At 37.5% G+C, this 12074-nt stretch overlaps 1 pseudogene; it reads right to left on the bottom strand.

Moving 5' to 3' along the window:
- Positions 1-8734: 8734 nt before the first annotated feature.
- LOC130866981 (uncharacterized protein C9orf85 homolog) lies at positions 8735-9196 on the bottom strand (annotated as a pseudogene).
- Positions 9197-12074: the final 2878 nt, after the last annotated feature.

Consider the following 12074-nt stretch of genomic DNA (forward strand, 5'->3'; position numbering starts at 1 on the left):
TCCGCCTGCCTTTGCCTCCCGAGTGCTGGGATTAAAGGCGTGCGCCACCACTGCCCGGCTTAAAAGTTGTTTTTATTGTCTTATGTGATGTGTGTGTGTGTCTCTTGTGTATATTTGAATGTGCATTCTGTATCCACATAAAGATAATACCTTGGATATTATTGCAGAAGAAATTACCAGAAGCTGTCAAACATCTGACATTAGTTCTCACCTAGTCATGACTCTAGTGCCTTAAATATTTTAAGTCTATTTATATCTTTTTGAAGTCTGGAAATAGGAACATACTCTTAGAAAAAAGAAAGTTCAATTCATGACAACAATTGGTTAATTTCTTTAGACATCACAGTTTTCTTTAGCTTTAAGTAAAATTTTTTATCCTAGCCTTGAAGGAAGTAAATTACATACCATGTTTAATCAAGACTGGTGGAGATCATTGCATTGTGGTTTCTACATTGAAATATTTGAAGTACGTACTAAAGTGAGCTATATGTGTGGCAAATCCATTTAGTGAATTCTATTTTGCAATCTTTATATTACTTCTATGGATTTTGTTCATCTTTTATTGTGCCTTTACCAAGTGATGGATATTTTTTCTGCTATAATGTATAGAATGGTAAACCCATCATACTTTGGTTATTGAAGTGTCAGGCCATGTGGAAACATACTTTTCAAGTAAATGTTTTGGATTGTTTCTGGTTTTGATTTTTATCTTTTCAGAAATTCCCTTCAGCTTTTGTTTGTTATTAATCCTAGCTTGGATGTCAGTAAAAATTTAGGGTTAATTTTGAGCTCATGGTGCTCATATGTCTGCCCCATGTATACAAGTCCAAGGGTTGATGATGAACTCCAAATGTGGATTTGACAATATTCACATTAAAATGACTGATAAAATAAATAAGAAGAAACATTAAATACCTTATGTGTATTCAAAGAATTATTTTCATTTATCTTTTATAGATGTAATAAAGTAGTATAATCAGCAATCAACTGTTTATCTGACACCATAACTTAATGTTCTTTTCTTTTATAATTTTTTGATCTTTATTGAGCTATTCATTTTTTGGTGCTCTCCTCCTGCCTCTTTCCTTCCCTTCAACCCTCTTGCAAGGTCCCATCCTCCCAATTTACTCTGGAGATCTTGTCTTTTTCTAATTTGCATGTATATTAGAACTTTGTATGTCTCCTTAGTGTCCTCATGTTGTCTAAGTTCTCTGGTACTGTGATTTGTAGGCTGAATTTCTTTGCTTTATGATTAAAACCCACTTAATGACTGAGTACATGTGATAATTGTCTTCTGTGTCTGGGTTACCTCACTCAAAATGATGTCTTCTAGCTCCATCCATTTTTTCTGAAAAATTCAAGATGTAATCGAGGTTGGGATTCTAGTCTTGCCCATCAGAGTCTTTTGCCACTGAGTCATCTCATTGGTGCTCAAATTCAATTAGAAGAGATATTACAACAGTTAAGTTTTATTTTCTTGAGTTTTATTTTCTTTTTGAATTGTAAATGTAATTTCATACAAGAATAGAGGACCATGGGACAATTTGAATAGTCAATCCGCTATGCATGTGAAAATATTCTTACCAGCACAGATTTTTTAATTTCTTCATTCTGAGAACAAGACATGTATTTAGACTTTCTCAGAACCAAAATTACATGCCAGAAAATTGCATCATTTATTAAAGTTCATTGCCTTTAAATCTGATAACCTAGTTTCTATATCTTGTTTACCCTAATACTCTTACAATTTTTTTCATATTTGTTGACTTCATCAGTTACTTACACACATTCCTACATCATCTCATTCACAAATAATTTTTAAACCAAAGGAAGTATCTTTGAGTGTTTTTGCAGTCAATTGACTCCCTAGGTTTAAGGACTAAAACTCACAAAGTGGAAGCAGATCATACACCACTGTTAGTTTTCCTATCTGTGCTACATACACAGCATGGCACAGGTATATTCAAAAAACACACTTCAAACATATTCATTTTATTTTTTTTATTGGTTTTTCGAGACAGGGTTTCTCTGTAGCTTTGGAGCCTGTCCTGGAACTCCCTTTGTAGTCCAGGCTGGCTTCGAACTCACAGATATCTGCCTGCCTCTGCCTCCCTCAAACATTTTTAAATGGATGGAATTGACAATGCAATAAAAATGACTCATGATTGTGAACATATGAAGTGGTTTGGCCATTTAAATTATACAATTTGAAGAAATATTGTTATTTATCAAAACAATGAAGTTCCCTTTTAAGTCTTTCATTATGTTTTTTTGACTCAATATGTCCTTTAAAAACATTTCAGCTCAACTTAGAGGTGCATGGCTCTAATTACAGAACACATGAGTGTGGGTGGGTCTAATCTCAGTGAGTTTGAGGCCAGCATGTTCCACATAATGCATACCTGGCATCAATGGCTATGTGGACAAATCCTATCTCAAAAAGATCACAAAAGACAAAGCGATGGGGGCTGGAGAGATGGCTCAGAAGTTAAGAGCATTGCCTGCTCTTCCAAAGGTCCTGAGTTCAAATCCCAGCAACCACATGGTGGCTCACAACCATCTGTAATGGGGTCTGGTGCCGTCTTCTTGCCTGCGGGCATACACACAGACAGAATATTGTATACGTAATAAATAAATATTTAAAAAAAAGACAAAGCCTATCCCAAGTTAAGGAAGTTTTCCTAATAAAATCTAGCTGGAGTCAAATGGATTTCAACAACCTTTAAATGTTCCCTCACATAGAGACAGCTCTCTTAACAATGAAAATAAGAAGCAATATACAAATTCCATTCACATTCCATCCATTGAATCTTTGATAACCACCTACAGTGGACTTCAAGTGATAAAAGACAGCAGGAACAGTGTGACTCCTCTACCTGAAGAATTATGACACATGTGGGACCTGGAGAGTTGTCTCCTGAGTACTATTCCTCTTGGGGTACCCAAGTTTGACTCATAGCACAATATCTTATTGGATAGAACTTCCTGTAATTGGAGGTCCTGAAGATCGGGTGCATTCTTCTGGCTGCTTAGGGTACAAAATGGGCAAATACTGAAAAGACAGATATGTATTTGATTATATATTTTAACTAGATTTTCTTCATGTGTCTTTTACCTTAAAAAGGAATGAAATTCAATTTAGATGTAGGAGTTTGACCAGTGCGTATAGCAAGTGTATCTCGGGTACTAGTGATGACCAGAAGACAGTGTCTACTCTCCTGTGACTGGAGGTACAGACAGTTGTGAGCTGTCTTGTGGGTGCTGGGTATCAAAGATTCTCTGGATGATTCTCCAATGTTATAAGTGCTGAGCCTTCTTTTCAGCCTCATGAACATGTCATTAATAATAGTAAGATATAAAAGGATGATCTAAGTTCATCTTAACTCATCCTTGGCCCAGAAGAAATAAAGGACTGATAGTATTGGAAAGTAACTTAGTCTTTGTTCTTAAAGAATTCCTGATCCCAAATGTTCCTCAAATGAGGGAAAAGTACAAAACAAATAATCAGGAAACAAGCAGAAAATGTAAGTCTTTAAAAGATATTTGGCTATTTACGCAAAGCAATTGAACATAATTGGAACATAAAAACTCACTTATCAGGTGTACCCTTGCTTGAGATCATTCTATGAGGTTGTGGATCATTCTTGGTTTGCCAGAAAGAGCAGTCATGTTGTTATCAATTATTGGTGGCACCTTCTACTAATGACAGTAAACACATCACTTTTGTATTCACAGTTCAAAATTTTCTCTTATCCTGACTTTTGTTTGTAGACCATAATCATCATGCATTTAAATAACTCAAAATTCTGAACTATTAAGAAATTGGACACAGAATTAAAAATGGGGAAAATACCATTTCACAGTAAAAGTCAGGAATCATATCTTTGAACACAGAACTTTATGGTAAATTTCTATATGATATAGTGCAAGGAAGCAAAGGAGATCAGTGTACTGACTAAGAAAGGACATTTCTATGAAGGTGTTGAAGGTAATTCCCAATAATATTGTCTAGAAACTATTCAAGATGCAGTCATGTTGAATAAATGACCAAAGGTGGACTGCAGCCACAAACACATGACCTTAACACCGGAGTATATCTGTCCTGGAGAATCAAGTCAGGGCTCCACACATTCTTGGATTTGCAGAAATACAGGGGTGTGGCCAGAAGGTTCATAACCTAGGCCCTCAGGTCAGCAAAAGAAAGAAGACACCGTACGAGTAAACTTAATGTTTCTTAAAAGAATTGTCTATTTTCTGCAAATGCCGATTCAGAAAGCCATCTGTAAAAGGAGGCAAGACTCTGATCACTAAACTCTAGCATAGCCCACCAAAGAAAAGGCAGTTACCGAGAAGCTACATTTGTCTATGTAGTTTTGTGTTTAGATACCTTTCCCAAGGTATTTCAGATTTTATCTGAAAATTTTGGCCACACATTAGAATGCCATTTTTATTTTATTTATTTATTTATTGTTTTATTTTTTGTTTTTGTTTTTGTTTTGAGACAGGATTTTCGGTGGTTTTTTGGTGCCTGTCCTGGAACTAACTCTTGTAGACCAGGCTGGCCTTGAACCTCAAACTCCTAGCGATCTGCCTGCCTCCTCCTTCCGAGCGCTGGTATTAAAGGAGTGCGCCACCACCGCCCAGCTGGATTAGTGTGATCTTTAGAGTATAGTTGGAGGAAGTAGGTCACTGGAGATGTGCCATGTAAGTTATATATTTCCCTGGCCTTTCCTGTATTCCTTCTCTCTGCTTTCTAGTCCCCATGTCGTAAAGAAACTTCTCAGGAACCTTTCCAGTCATTGTGAATTTCTGCCTAATGACACAGGACTAAAAAACTGTTAACAGTTGTTCCCAGAAGAATGCCACACCTATGCTGGGCCTTCTGCAAGAACAATCAATTGATTAGAACTTTTGTGATTGTGGATAGGTTTGGATGATGTAGGTTTAGAGCATAATTATTGTGTGTCTTATTATCTTTAGCCCCTTTAATAGTTATTTGTCTTAGTTTTCTATTTTCTGTACTAAGGGATTTTAAAGGACTTCTCAACATAGTTATTGATTTGCAATATGCAAAAAGAGTAATTTTGCATATTGAAACCACAGAATTTATACCCCATGATGCAGAATTGACTCCATTGTTTCTTCAGGCTCAAGATATAATCAGGAATAGGCTTTGTCTTATATACATAACACACATTAGATCCCACATGGGTCTGTCAGGTCCTCTAGCATAAGGAAATGTAGAAACTGAATAATTATTGTTTGGAAATGTGATGATGACATCAGGATTCATAAAAATATCATGTCAATAGCAGAGGATTGAAAAAACTCTTTTCTATTACATGGCAACAAGCTGTATAAACAAACACCACTGTGCTTGAGAACTAACATATGTCATGACTTTGTCTTTTTCTACTTCCCATATTAGATTCATGTATGCCTCTTTTAGGTTCCTCATATTGTCTAGATTCTCTGGAATTGTGAATTTTAGGCTGGTTTTTCTTCGCTTTATGTCTAAATGTTACTTATGAGTGAGTACATACAATATTTCTTTCTGGGTCTGGGTTACCTCAAACAGTATAGTGTTTTCTAGATCCATCCATTTGCCTGCAAATTTCAAGATTTCATTATTTTACTGTGTAGTACTCAGTTGTGTAAATGTACCACACTTTCCTTGTTCATTCTTTGGTCAAGGGACATATAAGTATTTTTCACTACCTGCTGCCAGTGATTTGGATGTAGCTCTCTCAGCTCTTTCTTTAGTATCAAGTCTGCATGCACACCACCATGCTTCCTATTAAAGTGAAAACCCACAAAAGTGTATTTAACAATTTATTCAGGGTTCAAAGGAAAAATAAACTCAGAAATAGAGAACAAAGTAGATGCCATTGTTATAGATGTTCCTGTCATGTAATTCTCCCAAGAGCTATGATGACCAACAGCCATGATTGCACCAGCTCTGACTAACAAAGAGAGAACATAAACTTCTACTCCCTTTTTTTGGTCACATTTACAGAGAAAACCATACCCATGGTAAGTCATGCCCAATTGTCATAGACTATCTAAAATATATCTCAGCTTGACCTTGAAAATATACCTACAAGATGGATTGTATTTGATGACTACTAATTTATATTTCATGATATTCTAATTAGTTGATAATAATAGCTTTCAAGGTGTACAAATTTACATTAAATTGTTAAATAGGGTATATAGGTACAATACTTTGATTGAGATTAGAAACATATACATATGTATATATGTAATTTTCTAACAAAACAACTGTAAATTTGTATCAATTTACAAATATCCATATCAATATAAACTGAGATTTCCCAAGCACCACCAAAAATAGACCATCCAAAGGAAATGTTTAACATTCCAACAGCTGTAGATAGGATCATCTGCCATCACACACTCACTAGGACACCCCTAGGCAAATGTCAGCCAATCAGGGGTCCTGAACCTTAGAAACCCCTCACCCCCACGTTTACAACTATAAAACCCCAACTCTAACTCAGCTCAGGCCTCTCGAGTTATTCCAATACGCTGGGCATGCAGAGAGACTGAGTTTGTAAACTTGCATAAAATAAAGGCTCTTTGCTTTTATATATAGGACTTGATCTCCTTGTTGGCTTTCTGGAGACTTTGCAGATTTGAGCATGACATATTTATGTATTTTAGCATACTTATTTACCCACACTTAACAAGGATGAAGTTGGAAGGGATTTGTGGCAGAGATGGAATAAAGAGATAAAAAATGATGTATTGTCTTTGATTAACAATTTTTAAAGATTAATTATAAATTAAAAAGAGGGGCTAGATAGATGGCCCAGCAATTAGAGCACTGGCTGTTTTCACAGAGGACCCTGATTCCATTCCTAGCCCCTGCATGCTAGCTCACCATTTGTTCTGATTCAAGTCTCAGGTATCTCATCCCTTCTTCTGCCCTCTGTAGGTACTGTGCATAGGCACATGCAAGCAAAATACTATATATCTAAAGATTTTTAAAGTTAGAAAAAAGAAAGATTGAAATTCTCTACAGTGATGTCCTGACCCTAAGACAGACAGCAAGCCAGGGCTAGTTAAAATGGGCTCCTTCTTACGTTTCTTGGAAGCAGCTGTGGCCTTCTGCCTTGCTACCCTGCTCAGAGCAAAAGCAGCTTTGCTCTGAGAGTAACAGAGATCATCATAACCGTTCATCCAGGAACACTGTATAGAGGGCTGTTAGGTGACTTTTCCTTGAAGTTTTCTGGTTTTGTGTTCTCTATCTTTTGTGTCTGTGAGATATATGGTGTTGGTACAGTTATCTTTTAGATCAAACATCAAGATTGACAATCAGCTTTTCACAGTGTCATCTACTTGATTTTCAAGTAAAACCTTATGGTAAAATATGAACATGCCAGAGACATTTCTTTCCATCATTTGTCTAATTTAAATATGTTCATACAAGACTTTGTGGTAAGAATGTCCCTAAATATCTGTTTTTACATTGTAATCATGTTCACTAGTGGATTTGTTATTTTATCATGCTTAAGGAAAGGGAGAATATTACATGAGCATGTTCAGACATCCTAAGTAAAATCCCCATTCTTCCTTTGTTGAGGAAAAACACTATTTTGAAAATAACTCCAGGGCACTTTGTGCCTCCTGCAAGCAATAATTTTTTCTCATTTCTTTTGTCTTGGCTGTTATAATGGCTATTTTTGGTAGTCCAACTGACTACCTCTGGAATTAACTAATACACAATGAATTAATTATACCTGAAAGAGATTTTTCTTAAAGGTTTTGTTTTTTGTTTTTGTTTTAAAGCCAGGGTTTCACATTTATTTCAATGGTTCAGAAAATATATATGCACATATATACACATACATACATGTCATATATACATATGTGGAGATTAAGACACAAAGAAAGCATAATAAAACATTAAAATTGAGAATCGATGAACAGAATGTCGAAAAGTTCATTGTATTGCCTCACCACCTTTCTATAGCTTTTGGATTTTAAGCATACACACACATTCAGCAATCACACAAAGCTAACCTACACTGTCCACAAGTAGAACCACTGGCAGCAAAGTGAGAATTCAGAGCAATGTAATAGCTTACATGGAAGAGCATCACTGGAGCTTCTGACACTGCGAGTATCTCCATTGAGTATGAAGGCTAGTTTCCTTCCAGTTATTAATTATATACTCCACACATTTTTTCTGAGTATGTATTTCCAAACTGGAAAAGGTAAAAACAATGGAATGGCATATATAAAAATATTTTGAAGGAAGATCACTATACCTGATTTTATGTGCGTTTGTGTATAAAAATAAATGGTTTTGCTTTGTAAGATATGAGGGGACTTTTGCTAAGGAAGTTACACACGTGAGGTCAGGTTATAAAAATGTACTCACTATGAGTTAATCATCTTAATTTTCCAAGAGATAGTTCTGTACAACCAGCAATTCTCAACACCGGATAGTTTGACATTAGATAATATGCTTTTCTAAACAATTTCCATAGATTGTACAACAGACCACAGGAAGTTTCCATGAATATTCTGTATATGCAGCTCAAGTTTTATTGTGAAAACCTGAAAGTTTCTGTTATTCGAATGTTATAAATAATTTATACTGCTCATGCGTCAGCTCTGCCTGTTTTGGACAGCCTTTTCGGACTTCCACATTGGATGTCTCTGTGTCTGCCAACCCTCTGCAGTCGCCTCGGTGCTGTCAGGTCACCTAAGAGTCCCCATCTTCCCCATCTGAGTCAGTGCCAGTGTCTAAATCCTCGTCACTGTCTTCCTCCCCTCTGCAGCTTCGTCTACAGGTAGAACCTTGATTTTCAGTATTTTCTGAAATTTCTGGTTCTTTATTAAAGGGAATAACAATGTCTTCTTTCGTTCCACATTTTGCTCAAACTTAAAGCTCACAGGCACATGGTCTACATATTATGTGATAAGAGTCCTTTACTGTCGTCTGTAAACATTTAACACACTTCTTAGGCTTTGACAGTGGTTTGTATTTGCTGTATTTTACACGCCACTCGAGAACTTCTTTGCATCGCTGACATACTCCATCATGAAGTTTTGCATTAATTTTCTTGGTCTGAGCACACTTATCAAACTTGTCATTTTTGAAGGTGAACATATTCTGGTGTTTCTGAGGCCTGGAGCGAGCCACGTTGCCTTTCTGGGAACTCATCACCAAATCACAAGCCTACTTAAAGGTTTTGAAACGGGAAACTCTTCCATTAATCTGGATAGTTTGAGATAATTGGTCCCACCTTTAGCTGCTTGGTGGCCATGTACACTTTTAACACCATGACTCAGGAGCAAGAGGTGTGGTACCCTCATCCCTTATTATCAAAGGGTGAGAAGAAATTTCCTAGCAGAATGTTTTCTCAGGAAGATAGTGACCTTCCCCTCTCCCACCTGCAAGATTTCAAGCAGAAGGTCACTTAGGTCAGCCCAGCCATCCACCTGGTACAGGCTGTTAAAGATGGCCTAACGCAAGAACAGTTTCCTTGCTCTAAGAACAAGGAGAAAGCTGACATAACAGAATGGGAGGGAGCAAAACTCCTTGTACCCATGCCAAAGCAGCATCAAAGATTCTCTTTGTAGTTATGCCTTTAAAACCTTACCCCACAGAGGAGATACAACTCCTCTCTACCTTGCTGTAAGGGGATGGAGATGAGTTCCAAACATGCTTATATTATGCTGACTAAACCTTGCTTATTATAGTCTGGGCCTCTCTGGTGGTCTATCTCTCTGGGGGTCATAATCTGGTCACAACAAAAGGCACTGGGATTTTTTGAGTTTGAGACCAGTCTGGCCTACCGAACGAGTTCCACACCTACACAGAAAAATCCTGTCTTGAAATCACCAAAACAAGAAAATCTGAATCAAACAAGACTATGATCTAACTTTAACCTTCTCACCTTCTGGTAGCAGCAATTACATAGAAAGTATATTGAAGTAGAAAAGTCTCTTTTTTGTCACCTTGCTCTGGCTACCAAGCTCATTCCTTTACTAGTACTAGAGACTACTTCTTTGAAATTTTGGTGAATACTTAAAAGCAGCTGAGACATCAAACCTCATCGGCTGAACAACTACTGGATTCTTCACTTGATCTTTGGGAAAAGGCTGAAAAGCAATCTACCGGATTCTTCAATTGTCATTTATAAGTAGGTATTTTTAGACAATCTGAAACACATCTTGTGAGACATTCTAATAAGCCCACTTTTTAAGTACATGTTGAGATTCATTCTATGTTTCCTGTTCATGTAGAGAATCTTGAATACCACAGTTGTATATTTTATCCACCTGACCATGGAGGAAGATGTGCTGGCTAACAATAATGCTCATGAAGACATTCCTTCTAGTTCCAATATTCTCTACATATTCACATTTCCATGAACAGTACTCTTTTTATTACTATTCATTTCCCTGGAGTTTGCTTTGAATTTCAGTAATAAAACCCATAAAGCAATGGAGCCATCATCCAGTCTTCTGATGGGGTAAAGACCTATCATTTTGTTTGAGATCTGGCTCCTGCTTTTCTCTTTTCTGTTGTGTGAATCCTTGTGAAAACCATGTAAAAAGTACCTTCAATTCATCTGACCTCAACATGAAACCACAGAACAAACATCTCCTTTTGTGACCTTAAAACTCTCTTTATCTGTTAATATTCTGGGCATTCTTTCCCCTGTGGGACAGGAGTTCACTGTACCCACCTACCACAGCACAGTGCACTGTAAAAGCTAACTGGCCACGTCGTACTCTGGAGGTAAAAGGGAAAGCTCCTATGGCGTCCAAGATTATGATGATGTCGGCTTTTATAGTCAGGGGCAAGTGCTATTGAAATGCATATCTCAGCCAATCAAGAAATGATCTTTGACTCAGGTGGATGGAATGGCCCGAAATCTCTGTGCTGTCTCTTTAAGTACACTTCAGTCCTGTGGGAGGTGTTCTTGTCACTCAGGTCTCACTAGCCAATCAGGCCCTCCAGATGACCTGCCAGTCAGATGTTATGCAGGGCATTTCCGGGTTTCTGCATTCAGTCTCAATTTTGCAGAGGAGCTGGCACCTGTGGTTTCCTGTGTTCCGGTGAAGTTGCTGCTGCAGGGAGTTGATAAACTGAGAGCTTTGGCGAGCTGAGAAACCATAACATGGTGAGTGGGGGAATGCTGTCTCCAGATGGGGAGAAGCAGAGGGTGAGGTGCGGGAGACAGTATGTTTTGTCCTGGCAGGATCGGTGTGGGAACCTGCCGCCAGATATCCTGCATTGTGAATTCCCAAGTGGTCCTGTTAATTCCTAGACCTAGGGACAGACCTCTGAATAACTTTGCGCTTTGGGCTTAATCCGCTTAGAGAATTGGGAGCAGGGTGCGCTGTGTACAAACATCTTTCTTGTCAACTTCAATATGCCAAAGTCAAGGAAGCCTAGTATCTTCAGCATCTTCTCGATGTTGAGCACTTTGCATATTTAACCTTTACATACAATCTCCATTAATGTTTAACTATGTGGACGGTGTCAAGGCATCTCACCTGTTGGGTAGAGCTGCACTTCTAAACTGCAACATAGAAGAGGAGAATTGCTGATGAAAAGGATTCGCCAATGCCTTGGAAATAGTTTAGTCTCACATAGTAGAATTTAGCTGAGAGAAGACTGCCTCTAAATCACCCAAAAGATAAATGTATTTTAATCAGGGCTGTTAGAGTTTAGGATACCAAGGTACACATTGTTCAACTGGATTGTCCAGATATTTGTCTACAAACCATTACAAAGAATCCACTGTTGATTTAAAACCAGACACCAGGCACATCCCCATATCAAAAAACAACCTCTATCAAGCCTTTCAAGGAGGCATTACAGTTTGGCACCGTAAGTGTGTGAAGTGATTTCTCAATGAAAGTTATATTAATTCTAGAACAGCTGCATTTCCATCCTGTTAGAAAAACAGTTGCTGAGACAAGTTCTCTTATGTTGATTCAGGTGCCCTATGTCTGCTGCTGCCCAGGACAATGACCTTGCTGTCCTGTATATTACACTTTCAAAATTCCTACAAAAAATGACTGTA

This window comes from Chionomys nivalis, chromosome 26 (assembly GCF_950005125.1).
Source record: "Chionomys nivalis chromosome 26, mChiNiv1.1, whole genome shotgun sequence".
NCBI classification, from domain to species: domain Eukaryota; kingdom Metazoa; phylum Chordata; class Mammalia; order Rodentia; family Cricetidae; genus Chionomys; species Chionomys nivalis.